Here is a 16,088-nt window from a genome sequence, read left to right as displayed (position 1 = left end):
TTGTGCAGACATCTGTATTACGTACTGACTTGCTTGCTTTGGTATATACCCAGGAATGGTACAGCTTAAATCACACCATAGCTCTGCTTTCTGTTGTTTGGGCAGCCTCCATACTGATTTCCATTCTCATCAACAGGGTAGAAGGGTTCTGGCCCACCTCACCCACACCAGGACTTGTGCATAAGTCATTCTGAGAGGGGCAGATGGAACACCTGGTCCACTGCTTCCGGGGGTCTTGGTTCGTCAAACCACAGAAGCCTGGAAGGAATCCTCAGCTTTTCATTTTCTGTGGAAACATAAACTAAAACTCCTTTCCAAGTAACGTATCCTTATACTTAAATTTTGAAGTGAAGGCATTTTCAAAAGATAGAAGTTGGATTAATTCAGCAGCATTTATAATCAAGTGTACTTTAGCAGCTGTTCCTTAGCAATCAAAAAACTGAAAAACACAATAGCATACAGTATCCAGACTCTCTGTGTATTTTTCATCTTTACGTGGCTTATTTATTTATCTATTATTCCTTTAAAGCTTTTGTTATTTTGCGTGGAAATTCATGATCCCACTCCTGATCACCATTCTGTTAAGTGAAGCTTTTTCTTTGTGAGGGCAGCCTTCCCGCCAGCCTGGTTCTAGAGCTGCATCAGTCTCCGCCTCCTGAGTGCTGGGATTAAAGGCGTGCACCACCACCACCGCCCTTTTATTACCTCATCTGTATGCGCCTCTAATAAGTCACATGTTTAATGGCGGCATACAGACTTCCTCCTACAAAGGATTTTGGACATTTTTTTCATGTATTGGCCATTTATGTTTTATTTTGAGAACTGATTGTTCAAGTTTTGCTAATAGTTCATCTTAAAAGATTAATACATATGTTCACCTGCCTGAATTTATGTGCTTCACATACATGCAGGTCCCCAAAATGTCAGAAGAACATAAACGATAACCCTGGAGCGGATATTACAGGTAGTTGTGAGCTGCCTGATGATGTGGGTTCTGGGGATGGAATGAAGGTCTTCTGCATGAGCAGTAAGTGATATTAATTGTTGGACTATCTTCCTGGTCTCTGTTGGCTAGTATTTAATATAATACAATGGTTTGGTGAAGGCCAGAGCCTGAGGCACTATGTGGTGTAAGGAATCCTGTCAGTTTTCTCTAGTCCTGCCCTGAGGTTTGCAGTAGAGAAATCCACTCTCCCCAGCTTTGTCAAAGGACAGTTCTGTGAGTTCAGAAGAGCACAATTATACCTCACATAGAAATCTGCCTGGACAACATAACAGTTTGAGTTGTGGGTCATAGCTAGACAGGAGCAATCTCACAGCATAGCTCCTATATATTGTGACAGAACCCTGGCTGCTAATGTAGTCTGTTGGTAAGACTAATGTTTGCAGGAGCCAATAACAAGTAAAATGGAACAAAACCCGCTAAGGAACTCTTGGTAGTGAGCAACGACGTCTATTAACCAGAAGCAACTTAATTAAAAACAAACAAAAAAACATGTGGATCAAAACTTCTAACTAGTTAGCACTTCACAGAATTACTCAGCTCTGTGACCAATGAGGACTTTTTAGAGTCAAAGTGTCTTTTTAGAGCCAAAAGTTATACACAGGGCAGAGATTACATGATTTATGGCATCTCAAGAATGCATTCCTAAGGTCAGGATCTACAACCACTGTGGAGTGCACCCTTGGTGTCATGATTTACCATCTCTAAGTACAGGGTGTTTCAAGATGTTTACATAGCCTGGGTCTGTTCTGACTGCTTCCCGTATCTGGGAGGATATGGTAAAGGTCAGGTAGCTTATTTTAAGGCCAGTATCAGGCTATAGGCATAGATTTTTTCATATTCCCAGGCTCTTCAGAACTATTGGCAGTTAGCAGTTGCTAGGAGAAGCCCATTTTCTTCAGTGGTGTATCCACTTGTAATTTGTCCATACTTCAGTAATTACCCTCCATCTCTGCTTATGAAAGCAATTCTATTTTAGTTTTGGGGCATCCACATGCACTAGAATACACAGAAATAAGACACACTTTAAAATTCACTGGGCGACTTTAAAAAAAAAGTCGGAGGACTTATTTATTGGAAAGGACTTCAGTGGGACTGGAAGATAAAAGTAATGTGTGTGAAATGACTAAAATACATCATACATATATAGGAATGTCAAAGTGTGGGGCCAGAGAGATTGCTCAATTGTTAAGAGCAATTGTTAATTTTGCAGAGGACCTGGTCCAGTTCCTGGCACCCACCTGGTAGTTAACAATCACATGTAACTCCAGTTCCAGATATTCCAATGCCCCCATCTCCACCCCTTTCAACTTCCATGGGTACCAGGTATGTATCTGGTTTGAATGGGAATGGCCTCTATAGGATCACATATTGCATGGTTGAAGGATTAGGTCTTGGAGAGCCTTCTGCCTCCTTGTGGATCAGATGAAAAGCCAGCTTTTACTCCAGTACCATGCCATGCCTGCCTGCTGCCATACTCCCCATCATGATGGTCATAGACTCAACCTCTGAAACTGAAAGCAAGCTCCCAGTTAAATGATTTCTTTTTTAAGTTGCCTTGTTCATGGTGTCTCTTTATAGCAGTAGAACAGTTATTTGTGATGACTCATGCAGATTTAAATAAAATAAGAGCAAGTGGAGCAAAAAGAAATACAAAATGGGAAGAAAAAGCACCAGGGAATTAAATTTTATAGTCAGATCTCATGCGTTAGGCAAAAGGCCCAATATGAAATGGACTAAAGGGAGTGATGCCCTTGGTGCAAGACTCCACCCAGCCAGAGTCAGACTTCCAATTTATGAATAGGAAAATACATAAGGAGTCTTCTGTAGCAAAGGAAAGTGTATCCAACAAAGGAAAGTTTCAACAAATCAAAGCTTATGCAAATTAATTCAAGGAGGGAGTCGGGTTCCCCAACCCAGTCAAACAGAATTTGGCAGCAACACCACACTGTTCTGTGTTGGGGAAGTCTTATGCTAATAAAGCACTGTCTGGCCAATAGGAATCTAGATAGGTGGGGCTAGGAATCCAGGAGGATTCTGGGAAGGGGAAACACAAGAGAGTCGACATGTAACCGCATGGGGTAGGAAGCCCGGGACTATTCTCCGGTAAGAAACATACTTAGATTAACAATTATGGGGTAATTACTTAAGGCAGAGCTAGCCAGTAAGAGACAAACAAGGCCAACAGCTTCATAATTAATATAGCCTCCTGTGTGTTTATTTGGGACTGATATGGCTCTAGAACCAGGCTGGCGGGAAAGCGGCTCTAGAACCAGGCTGGCAGAACGGCTCCTTCTAAAGGAAAAAGCTTCTCTTAACATAATGGTGATCAGGAGTGGGATTGAATTTCCACGCAGAATGACAAAAGCTTTAAAGGAATTTTAGAAACAGAAGAACGGAGAGAAGCACAGATTTTCGGTAGCAGCATTTTTCTCAGGTGTGCTCTGTTTTGCTAACGACAAGCCGAGATTCACGTGGCTCGCTTACGGGAGTCTTCCTGACTCGGCATTAAAAAAAAAAACAGCAAGATTGTTTTAAGAGACTCTGCTAACGATTGAAAAGTGTGTACGTACAGCTGGAAGTGGCAGCTTTTGCTGGATGTCAGCATGGACTGAGGCAGTAAGCTGGAATCAAGCTTACGCCCGCCATCTTGAAAAAAAAAAAAACGGCAGTTTACAACAGCCACGGTTTTACAGATAAGACACGTGGCCAGAAAAACGTAAAGATTTACAGTAAAGTCAGACTTGGATGAACAAAACCTCTAAAGGTTTACAGTGTGTTTAAAAATATACGTGAGATTGAGAGAGAAAATGAAACGGCAAAGTAGTAAATAAATACAAAAGCCGGGTGTGGTGGCACACGCCGGTAGGATTGCTCCAGAGGCAGAGGCAGGCAGGTTTCCACAGAGAAACCCTGTCTCAGAGAAAGATAAATAAAAGTGAAAGAAATAAAGTAATATTAGATAAATAAATAAGCCACGTAAAGATGGAAAATACACAGAGAGTCTGGATACTGTACGCTATTGTGTTTTTCAGTTTTTTGATTGCTAAGGAAGGAACAAATGCTAAAGTACACTTGATTATAAATGCTGCTGAATTAATCCAACTTCTATCTTTTGAAAATGACTTGACTTCAAAATTTAAGTATAAGGATATGTTACTCGGAAAAGGAGTTTTTGCTTATGTTTCTACAGAAAATGAAAAGCTGAGAATTCCTTCCAGGCTTTTGTGGTTTCACGAACCAAGACCCCCGGAAGCAGTGGACCAGGTGTTCCAACGACTGAGACAGTTAAGATGATGGAGCTTTACAGACCCTGAAAATACGGACTTATACAGGTTTCTGAGTTTTGTCATGATCCCCATGGTATAAACAGCGCCCCCTTCCAGCAGGAAGCAGTTTGGAATGAGCGACGTCCCAATTCCCATCTTGTTTATAAATCTTTGTTTTCATTTAAATGGGATTGTTTATAATTGGCTAGTGATCACAGCCAATCTTTTTTAATGGTAAAAAGGGGAACTATGGTATGGGTATTGTTTTTCATTTATTGAGACAAAATCAAGGTCAATTTTGTGATGCTTATATTTCTCCTCTTGATTAAGTATTGTGCTTATACTGATCTTTTACAAGGTAATGCATAATTGAATACAGAATATAGATAGTTACTAATAATAGAATTTCTAGTTACATAAGTTAGGTTTCTAGATATACAGAAATATATTTGAGATGGACAGTCTTCAAACCTCTCAAAGACCTTCAGAACATGGCATTTAAAATGGTTTAGGGTTTGTCTTGACAATGAGAAATGTCTGCTCCTGGCAGCACCAATTACGTCTGAGAGGAAGATGGGCATCGAAGAAATTCGTTATAAAGTTTGCTTTCAACATGGCAAGATTAGCCATTTGGGCAAGAAACTGCTCTTGCCTAGATTGTTTGACTGTTGTTGTATCATCTGGACATGCAGGACCCACAGGAAAGTGACTGCTGAACTAAGTCTTACAGGGTTCCTGCTGCATGAAAGAGTCTACGGGACTTTCTGCAGGACACAGAAAAATGACTGACAGACTGCTGATGCAGATGGACAGTTTGAAATTTCCTGCTTTGCTGAGAAGTGTTCCAGACACATTGTGGCCTATGGGCTGAAGATGGATGCCCCAACGTTACAGAGGAACTTTGGGTGACTGTCCAGGCAGTAAGATGTCTCTGTCAATCCTAGTGTTTATATATTATCCTTCTGTGGTCTTTGATGGAGTTGAAGACAGATAGTTATAATTATAGTTTTCCTTAATTATGATAAAAGATAAGTTACATATAGAACTTTGAACTCACAAGGATGGTATGGATGATATTTTCTTTAAATCTTGCTAAAATATTGTAACTATATTCTTATTTGATAACTGTTCTGTTATATACAATTTGACTGTGTTAAAGTTAAGACCTTTCTTTTTGTTTAAACAGAAAAGAGGAGATGTTGGGGAAGTCTTATGCTAATAAAGCACTGTCTGGCCAATAGGAATCTAGATAGGTGGGGCTAGGAATCCAGGAGGATTCTGGGAAGGGGAAACACAAGAGAGTCGACATGTAACCGCATGGGGTAGGAAGCCCGGGACTATTCTCCGGTAAGAAACATACTTAGATTAACAATTATGGGGTAATTACTTAAGGCAGAGCTAGCCAGTAAGAGACAAACAAGGCCAACAGCTTCATAATTAATATAGCCTCCTGTGTGTTTATTTGGGACTGATATGGCTCTAGAACCAGGCTGGCGGGAAAGCGGCTCTAGAACCAGGCTGGCAGAACGGCTCCTTCTAAAGGAAAAAGCTTCTCTTAACAGTTCTGGATTTAGAGTCATGAAGGGTGCAGGAGTAAAGGGATTGTGGAGTCTTCCTTTGTGTTAAAGTCACAGAGGTCCAAAGAGACTCTTGTTTGTAGCTGTGTGAGTGAATCCTGTGTTGTGTTAGATTTTGGAGATGCCAGAGCCATAGGATATCTGTTGAGAATTGCACACAGAGTGGAACCAGCTTTTGCAGTCAATAAAGCTCCAAGAAGTGGAGATCCATCAAACCCTTTGTCATAGGACATAAAGCTATGGTATTTGAGTTTGCCCTGCCAAGTTTTAGGCTTGCTTTGACTACTGTTTACCCCATGTCCCTTTCCTCCTTTTTGGAATGGTAATGTATATTCTATGTCATTGTATATTGGAAGTAATTAATTTGCTTTTTGATTTTGCAGGGAGTTGCAGTTAAGAGATATCCTTGAGACTGTAAGAATCTGGGGACTTTTCAAAGTTTTTGCATTGAGATCCTACAAGCTTTTGGGGACTAGGGAGTGGAATGAGGTTTGAATGAAAATGGCCCACCATAGGCTCATACATTTGAACACTTGGTTCTCTAGTTGGTGGAGCCATTTGGGGAAGGATTAGGAGGTGTGGCATTGTTGGAGATGGGCTTTGAGGTTTCAAAATTGCATGCCTAGCAGCTTCTGCTCCAGTGCCATGCCTGCTTACCCACCACCAATGCTCCCTGCCATGATGGTGATAAACTCACCCTATGAAACTGCAAGCAAAGCCCAGAATTAAATGCTTTCCTTAAAAGTCTCCTTGGTCATGATGTTTCTTCACAGCAATAGAAAAGTAACTTAGAACACTCATAGACTTTCTTATTTATTTATATTTGAGATGGGATCTAGCATGATGTAGACCAGATTCATCTTAAACTCAAAAATCTGCCTGATTGCTTCTGGTGTGCTGGGGTTAAAGTTATCATCACTACACCCAGCTAAAAAATTTTTTTTTAACAGCATAACAAAGCTGGGCAGTGGTGGTGCATGTCTTTAATCCTAGCACTTGGGAGGCAGAGGCAGCTAGATCTTAGTGAGTTTGAGGTCAGCCTGTTCTACAGAGTGAATTTTAGGACAGCTGGGGGTATACAGAGAAACCCTGTCTTGAAAAACAAAATGAAGCTCTTCAAAAACCATGTTAAAGAGTAAGCTAAAAAGACAGTGAAGGAGCTAGAGGAAGGTCAGCTTGAACTCATTGTAGTACTTGAGTCACATGGCGGGCCTGACAATGCTGTGGGATTCCAGGAAGCACAAAAGCCTATGCAGACCAACAGTGTGCAGTTTCGAAGCCTGCAAAGGACATGAATGAGATGTTCACAGCAGTAACTAAAAGGTTTCATAAGAATGAGCTCGGCAATGCAGCATTCCCGCCTTGTTAGTGGACACGGGATTCCAGGCCTTCATTCTTTCCGAGCAAGCATTCATACTCACTGATCTCTTCCTAGCCCCTAGTATTATTATTTTTTCAATTTGTCTTTTGACACAGACTCTCATTAGACTTGGCTGGCCTGGAGCTCACTATGTAGATAAGACTGGCCTTGAACTCAGATCTGCTCACCTTTGCTTCCTGAATCTTGGTATTAAAGGCATGTGCCACTATTCCTGGCTTACATCAGTTACTATAAATTTATTGACTTCATAAAATGGCATCCCCAAAAGTACTAAGTAGTATTAGAAAAAAATTGTAGTCATCCTGCATAAATGGGAATTACCTGGCATCAAGGGTATATAACAGGCGTGGTGAAATGAGACAACGGACTCACTCATTGCCCTCTGACCTCCACAGCCATGCTGGAGTGACACACACATGAAATAGCTGAACAGTGAATAAATACATATTTAAAAACAAAAATTTCTCACAGACCTTAATAGCTTGGAGCCTCCCAGTGATTTTCAATGCCTTAGCAAACAGGCTAACTCATATTCTGGACCTCAGCTCAACCAGTCATTCTTGGATCAACTATCTCAAGATAGTAAGCTGCCTTAAAACTCTTCCCAAATATAATCCCGACCGACTGGCCCGATAACTTCTCTCAACTGCTATAAGGGGGCTTCCGCCCTGGGGATGTGTAGCAATTCTCTTCCGCTTTCTCTGTTCAGTATATGTTTCTTAAAATGTATTGCATCAATTTATCCATTGTGTGTGTAGGGGAGGGGGTGTTGCGGTCAGAGAATGGGTTGGTTCTCTCCCTTCACCATATGTTTCCTGGTGACTGAGTTTAACTTGTCAAAGCTGGCAGCAAGCACCATTATCTGCTGAGCTTCTCACAAATTGAAGTTTTTGTTTGTTTGTTTAGACTTACTTTTAGCGGCTACTTTTAACTCCAAATCTTCAGTAAGCAGAGATAGGTAGATCTCTGAGTTACAAGCCATCCTGATCCACATATCGACATAGCAAATTTCAGGCCAACTAGGGTTACATAGGGATATTATGTCCGTCTCTCCGCGACCTCCGGTGTCTTTTCATATCAATTCTTGTTCGGACTACTGTGTATAGGACAGAAAACTCAGTCTCAACTGTTAGAATTGAGGCGGCGCCCAGATAAAGGGAGAAACCACAGTCTAGAGGACAGAATGGTTAGACAGGATTTAGCTCATTTGATGGATTGATTCCCCAGGCTCGGAAGTAGACCTAATCCACTCAAGAGCTGTGCGTGGAAACGACCTGCGAGCACACTGCCTTCTCACCTCCCTCTTGCCACTCAAGTCCCGCCAGTGGGTGACCCCCACCCGCAGCCCGGTGACCTTAACCTCGTGGTCGGCTTCCGCCTCTCTTCCTTGCAATCAGTCTACGGAGGGCCAACTGCAACTTGGTGGAAGGAAATTCGAATTTCTTTGAGTGGCTTCCTAATCACAGGAAGCGGAGCCGGAGCTGCAGCCGGAACCGCTCGTGCAGCCCTGGGCCGGAAGCGGAAGCGCTGTGGGTTGTTGCCTTCGGTCTATTCCGGCCCGGACTCTGGGATTTGTAGTTCCTTCGGTCCTCGGAGGCGGTGTGCCGGAGGCAGCCCTGTGACAAGAGTCAGGCCCGTCGGCTGAGGCGGCGGCTCTCCCTCAGGCTGTGCGCGAGCGAGCGAGCGCGACCCGACCCTTTTCCTTCTAAAAGGAAAATAGTTTACGCCCGTTGGGTTTTGGTCTTAAATCCTCTTCAGGAGTCGGCGGATCGGAAGTGTTCACGTGGTTGAGGTGAGCGTCTTTTCGGCGTAAGGCGGTTATGAAAGCCTGGTCCTCCGCAAGAGCAGTGCACACCCTCCGCTGAGCCGGCTACAGCCCCAGCAGCGATGTCTTAAAGTAAGAAAAATGCGTTGTTGTTGGATGTGGTGGAGTACACTCCAGCACCGAGAAGGCGGGTGTAGGAAGGTCAGGAGTTTGAGGCTAGTCCGGGCGCTGTGCAAGCAATGTTTCTAATAAGTAGCCCGAGTAAAACTAAATTCTCTTCATTCTTCCCAAAATACACCTAAATTTGTTTTATTTTATTGTGTGTATATTTGTCATTTTTCTGCATGCATATCTTTTCATCACATACATCCTTGGTGACTGTGGAGGCCAGAAGAGGGCATCGGATCTCCTGCGATTGTAATTGCAGGTGGCTGTGAGCCTTTGTGGATGCTGGGAACTGAATTCAGGTCCCGGGGTAGGGGTGGAGAAAGGACATGACTGCTCCTAGGTGTGGTGGAGGAGAAAGTTTATTGTAGATATGTGGGAGAGCATAGCCAGAGGCGGGGACATCTGGGAGACCTTAAGCCATGTGAGGAGAGGGGAGAAAGAGGAGCCAGGGGGAAAGGTTAAAAAAAGGGGGGTGGGGCTGGTAACCAAAATGGTTGGATTGTATAGGGAGGAGCAGCCCAGCCCTCTGGGCTGGAGAGTTGAGGGTAGCAGGCAGTGTCTGCCAGCAATAGCCTGAAACAGGTAGGGACTGAGGGATGCTGGGAGAACCTGACAGCCAGGTCAGTTTTTGTATTTAACTCAGCACCACAGCCATTTGTCCCAAGTCTGAGACTTGACACTTTGGAAGAGTGGCCAGTGCTCTTACCTTCTCAGCTATCTCTCCAGGCCCCCAAGTATACTTTCTTCTTGTTTCTTAGGTCTCTTCTACATATCCAAGGTTCATATCTTTCTCTCTGAGCCAAGAGCAACTGCTTTTGTTTTGTTATGTTGCCTTTTGAATGAGGCATTCATTGTTTCAGAAGAGTCTAATCACCCATTCTGACTTTGTTCTCCTGTTTTGTTTATTTTTGTGGTACTGCCAGTGAACCTAATGCGCTCTCAGACTTTCAAGACTACCGTCTCAGTCCTACTGCTGTGTTTAATTGCTTCCTCTAGTTTTTGGATTTCCTGTATCCAGTTGCTTAAAGGATGGAGACAAAATTCTACCTAGAGCTAATTTTTTTCTATGAAGACACTTTTATATATTTTTGTCTGCATATATGTGTATATATGCACCACATATATGCAGTACAACTGGAGGAGGCCAGAGGAAGCTAGATCCTTTGGAATCAGAGTTGCAGACAGCTGTGAGCCACCCTGCTAGGAATTGAACTGGGTCCTCTACAAGAGCAGCCAAGGCTCGTTTTTAATTTTTAAATATTATTTTGTGTGTATAGGTGTTTTTACCAGGATGCCTGCCTGTGCACCATGTAAGTGCAGTGCCCTTGGAGACCATTAGAGGACATCTGCCCCCTGGAACTAGAGTTACAGATGGTTTTTGAGTTGCTATGTGGATGCTGGGATTCTAACGTGGGTCCTCTGGAAGAGTAGCCAGTACTCTTAACCACTGAGCCATCTCTCCAGATGTCCAATGCTCTTAACTATTGAGTCATCTCTCCTTTCCCAACCTAGAACTATTCTTAGTCCAGAAGAGGACATTGGATCCCCTGGAAATGGAATTAAAAATGGCTATGAACTGCTGTGTGGGCGCTAGGGAGTGAATTCAGCAGCTATTGCTCTCTCCAGTCCATCCCTCAGCACTATACTTTCTTCTTTGTTTCCTAGTAAGCCATCTAAGAATATCCATTTATTATTACAGTTTGATCAGGATGTAGAAGTAGAGAACAGTATTATTTTATGTTTTTGAATGGAAGTAGTGGACACAAGAAAAAGGACTGTTTAAACTGTAACCAAAAATATAATCAGGAGGGCCTAGAGAGATGGCTTGGTATTAAGAACAGTTGTTGCTCTTGCAGAGAACATGGGTTTGGTCCCAAGAATCCACATGGTGGATCCCTAACTCCAGTTCAGGGAATTTTAACACCCTCCTCTGAACTCCTGGGGCATCAGGCCACACATGTACACATGCATACAGTCAGGTGAAGCAGTCACACACATAAAATAATATAAATTTTAAGAAACTTAAAAAATATATAAATAGGAAAAGAGAGGAGATAATGAAAGTTTTCTGGAATTGCAGATTATATTTATGGAGAGAAACAGACAATTAACTAGGGATTACTTTTAATTTGATACTTGAGTCATTTCCTATGTGGGAAAAAAAGGGGAAAATATTCTTCAATCTGTAACTTGCAGAAGCAATAAATGGTATTCAAATGATGTAAATCAGGAGAAAACAACAGAACAGGAATGTGAGTTTTCCACAGATAGTAAATTAAGGAATTAGAATCTTTAGCTGACCATTAAGAAATAAGCTCACTGTGAGTAACAGTTTATATAAATAGACATGTGTTTTTTCCTTTATATTTTTGTTAACTGTCAAGAAAGAGGTCCAAGATGTATGTGTGTGTGCACACGCGCATGTGCTTGAGAAAGCCAGAAGACAGCTGCAGAATCCCCTGGAGCAAAACTGCAGGTAGCTGTTACCCACTTGAAGAGCCATAGGTAGATCCTCTATAAGAGCAATAGCCCATAGAGAATATGTATTTGGTTTGGTTTTGTTTAATTTTACTGTTTCAAGACAGTGTCTCACTGTGTAGCCCTCGCTGGCCTGGAACTCACTATATGTATCAGGTTGGCTTCAAATTCATAGTGATTTGCATATCACTGTCTCTCAAGTGTTGGGACTATAGGCATATGCCACCTCACAGGGCTTGAAGGAGAGAGTTTTAAAGTCCAGTAACTCTTAAATCTAACGTTCAGATAAGCTGTTGACAAAACATTAAGCACTATGATAACTACTTGACGTTTGGTCAACTGTTTTGTATTTTGGGTCTTGTTCTTTATTATGGATGTCCTTGCTCATGAATGGAAAGAAAAGAGCTCCCATTAAGCTTCTTTACATATGATTGTCAGCAGTGCCATTTGTATAGTCTATACATTCCCATTAGTCACTCAGTCTTAAGGGACAGGGGACATTCTAGGTAGTCAAATGTTCTAGGATAGGGGTGGTCTTTTTCAGCAACCTGACAATGTTAAGAGACTGAGGGCAGATGAGCCCTTGCCTAACTTAAGGTGGAATATATCACAGGATCCAAGTTTGGGTTCCATTCTCTCAATTTCTTGCCAAGTTTAGATGCTGTTTTTATATGGAAGGTAACAGGCTCAGGGTCTGTGAGATCCTCTGTTTTCATGAGAGCATCCATAATTTGCCATTCATTTGTTGTTTAGATGGTGAGTAGTAGGCCAATATTGACAGTTTCTTGTATTAGAATTCCTGGCTATGCTACTGGCCTCATCACATGATCCAAAGATTACAGGAAGTTAACAAAGCTGTCGAATGCTCTGATAATAAAGAACTGACCTTCCTTCTCTCATCCCTTTCTCTCATTTTCATACATTTTTGCCAGAATCACTTTAATGGCCTTATAATTTGTCTTATGAGCTATTATTTTTGCAAATGTGAGGCAACGAGTTTTTGCAATCATCCTGAAACTGCATGCTTCTTTTGTTGTTTGGCGGAGAACAAATAGGGGAAAGAGAAGGGAGTGAACACACTTCTGATGTCAGTTACACCCTCAGTGAAAAGTAACAAGCACTTGATTTCACAAGTCAGTCTTGTCTCTGCCAAAATATATTATGCTAACCTCAAGCAATGTGCCAGAATTGGTGATTAAAGGTTATGCTGTGGGTGTCTCTGACTTACAGTGGAAATGGGAAAACAAGAAAGGCCACCTTTTTTGTGTAAAATGGAACAAAGACATACTTCAAGAAGAGTAAAATTGTGGTTTTCCTTTTTAAATCTCACTTTACTTATCACTGTAGGTTTGCGCATGTGCCGTGGTGCATGTGCACAGGTGAGAGGACAGCTTGCAGGAGTCAGAGTCAATTCTCTCTCTCCCTATGCTGTAAGATCTGTGTTTAATTTACACTGTCAGACTTGGCAGCGGATGCCTTTACCTGCTGAGCCATTTTGATGTCCTGCCCTGCTTCTTTAGCCAGGCTGGCCTCCAACTCTTGATTCGCCTGCGTCTACTTCCCAGTACTGGGATGACATACATGTGTCACGATGCCTGGTTAAGTTTTAGTTTTTGTCTCAGGCTGTTTGGTTAGCATACTGGTTCTTGTTGCTGCATTCTATATTATTTGATACTTCTCTTGATGTCACAGTTTGGAGCAAGTTATTTGCTGCACTAGCTACTTAAAAGTGAACATTTCATTTTAAGCTTTCTCCAAAAGAGAACTTATTTTGTTTGCACACTATATGAAGATGAAGATCTGTGTGCTTATTAGTTTTCAAGGATAGATATTGGTCAGAATGGTAAGCAGATGGATATAATAAGAGTATTTAAATATCTGAATGTTCCCTCTACACAGCTCCCGTGCTCTACATAACAGAGAGACATCTGGCCAGCCAGAACCACGACAATCTTTGGGCATTTCATACAGAAGTTTTTTGTTTGTTTTTGAGACAGGATTTCTCTGTGTTGCCCTGGCTGTCCTGGAATTCACTCTCCAAGCCAGTCTGGCCTTGAACTCAGGTATTCTCCTGCCTCTGCCTCCTCAGTGCTGGGATTAAAGGTGTGAACCACCACTGTCCAGCTTACCCAAACTGTTTAACACAGGATCTGAAGCACTTGCAGCAGGGCTATAGCTGGTCTCTGGGGAGTGCTGACAAGGCTGCAGTTGAAGCCACTTTGGAGAGAGCCTGCCACACTTCCCTGACTTCATTCCACCGAATCCAATTCTCCCAGGACAAGAACCTGCTGCTCTGAGCCAGGGGAGGGGTCTCAGCTCTATTGACCCCTGCAATTTGCTAAACCTATAAAAACACCCTGGAAGGTCATTGGTCACCAGCAACCTGGTGTGTCTGGTATGGTGTGTCTGGTATGGTCAGTCTGAAAATCCTCTGTGAAGTACTTTAAGGTTGATATTAGGTGTCTTCCTCAGTTGCTCCCCACCTTATGTATGGAGGCAGGGACTCATGCTGAAACTGGAGCTTGCCTTTTCAGCTAGTACAGCTAACCAGCTTGCTCTGGAAGTATCTCTGTCTCTGTTACTTTCTGCCCATTGGGGTTGCAGGTCATCTGCCATATCCACTGACCTAGTTAGTGTTTTATTGCTGTAAAGAGATACCATGATCATAGCAACTCTTAGAAAGGAAAACATTTAATTGAGGCTGGCTTACAGTCTCAGAGGTTTAGTCCATTATGGTCATGGTGGGAATCATGGTGGTATCTGGCAGGCATGGTACTGGAGAGGTAGCTAAGAGTTCTACATCCAAATTGGCAGGCAGCAGGAAGAGAGGGTGACACTGGGCTTGGCTTGAGCATCTGAAACCTCAAAGCCACACCTGAAGTGACACACTTCCTTCAACAAGGTTTCACCTACTCCAACAAGGCCATACCTCCTAATAGTGTCATTTATATGGACCTATAGGGACCATTTTCATTCAATTCACCATATTCTACTCCCTGCCCCCCCATAGACTTAGAGCCATTTCAAAATGTGGAAATGCAGTCAGTCCAACTTCACAAGTCCCCATAGTCTATCAGTCTCAACCCTGTTTAAAAGTATCAAGTCTTTTCTGGGACTCATGGTAATCTCTTAACTATAACCCTCATAAAATAAAAAAAAAGCAAAAACAGGACACATACTTATGAGATATAATGGCACAGGATGTATGTTACTATTATGAAGGGGAAGAAAGGGAGCATAGTGAGAAAATATTGGACTGAAAAAAGCTGAAAACAAGTAGGGAAAACTCCAAATTCTGCATCTCCATGTCTGATGTCAAAGTAGTCTTCAGATCTCCAACTGCTTTCAGCTTTGTTGACTACAACATACTTCTCTTTCTTGGGCTGGTTCCATTCCCTGTTAACAGCTTTCCTTGGCAGGTGTCCCACAGCTCTGGCATCTCCAACATCTTGGGGTTTTCCAAGGCAATCCAAGCTTCACCTTTACAGAGTCACATAATGACTTCATGGACTTCCATGCAGGGAACCCCTGATACACTCCTGTGATGTGGGAAGTCCTTCTATGTATATGTTTGTCTTATTGGTTGATTAAATAAAGCACTGTTGGCCAGTAGGGAAGCAAGATAGGTGGGACTAGTAGTCAAGGAGGACTCTGGGAAACAGAGGCACAGTCAGTCACGATGTAGGACACCAGAGGAGTAAGAGGTATGGACCCTTTCTCTGGTAAGAGAAGACCACATGGAAATACTCAGATTAGCAGTTAAGTCAGAGCTAGTTGATAAGAAACCAAGCAAACGGTCAACAGCTTCATAATTAATATAGTGCTTCGTGTGTTATTGGGGGTTGAGACAGCGGCAGGACCCAGGCAGCTGGTGGGAAGACTACACGTTACACTCCTGGCCTCATTAGCTTTCCATAGTCTCAGAGGGAGATTCCATAGAACCACATGGCTGAAGCTGCTGCTGCTGCTTGCGTGAACACAGCCTTCTCATTCATTACATTTTCAACCAGCTTTCTGTTTTTGATAGTTTCCTTCACTTTCTAAACTTAGCTGTCCTGGAACTTGATCTGTAGACCAGGCTGACCTCAAACTGAGAGAACTGCCTGCCTTTGCCTCTGGAGTGCTAGGATTGAAGTGCTAGGATGAAGGCATGCATCACCATGCCCAGCCCTCAGCTTTTCTGCCTGCATATACTCTTGCATGACAGAAGAGGGCACCAGATCTCATTATAGATGGTTGTGAGCCACCATGTGGTTGCTGGGAATTGAACTCAGGACCTCTAGAAGAGCAGTCAATGCTCTTAACCACTGAGCCATCTATCCAGCTCTCCTCAGGCTTTTCTTTAATTTCAGAATTTGGAAGCTTAGCTGGGTGAGGTCTTGGTCAATCTCTTCCTTTATTTCAATTAGCATCAGGGTTTTCCTTAGATTGTTTATACTTCCTGGTA

General features: G+C 42.6%; 1 protein-coding gene and 1 long non-coding RNA gene across 2 annotated transcripts in view; one reads left to right on the top strand and one right to left on the bottom strand.

Moving 5' to 3' along the window:
• Positions 1–6,649: 6,649 nt before the first annotated feature.
• Positions 6,650–8,736, bottom strand: LOC121133440. Its single transcript, XR_005870279.1, has 2 exons — positions 8,591–8,736; positions 6,650–8,326 (listed from the first exon to the last, which is right to left on the bottom strand). It is a non-coding gene; the product is annotated as an uncharacterized LOC121133440 (long non-coding RNA).
• Positions 8,737–8,801: 65 nt separating this feature from the next.
• The window catches only part of LOC101823746, a 72,591-nt gene continuing 65,304 nt past the window's right edge, over positions 8,802–16,088 (top strand). Inside the window, 1 exon segment of the mRNA XM_040730231.1 lies at positions 8,802–9,127. The gene's annotated coding sequence lies outside the window, so the exon portion shown is untranslated.

Source organism: Mesocricetus auratus, unplaced genomic scaffold (genome assembly GCF_017639785.1).
Source record: "Mesocricetus auratus isolate SY011 unplaced genomic scaffold, BCM_Maur_2.0 Super-Scaffold_100022, whole genome shotgun sequence".
NCBI lineage: Eukaryota > Metazoa > Chordata > Mammalia > Rodentia > Cricetidae > Mesocricetus > Mesocricetus auratus.
Note: the sequence above shows the minus strand (reverse complement) of the source record. Positions and strands in the feature narration are given on the sequence as shown.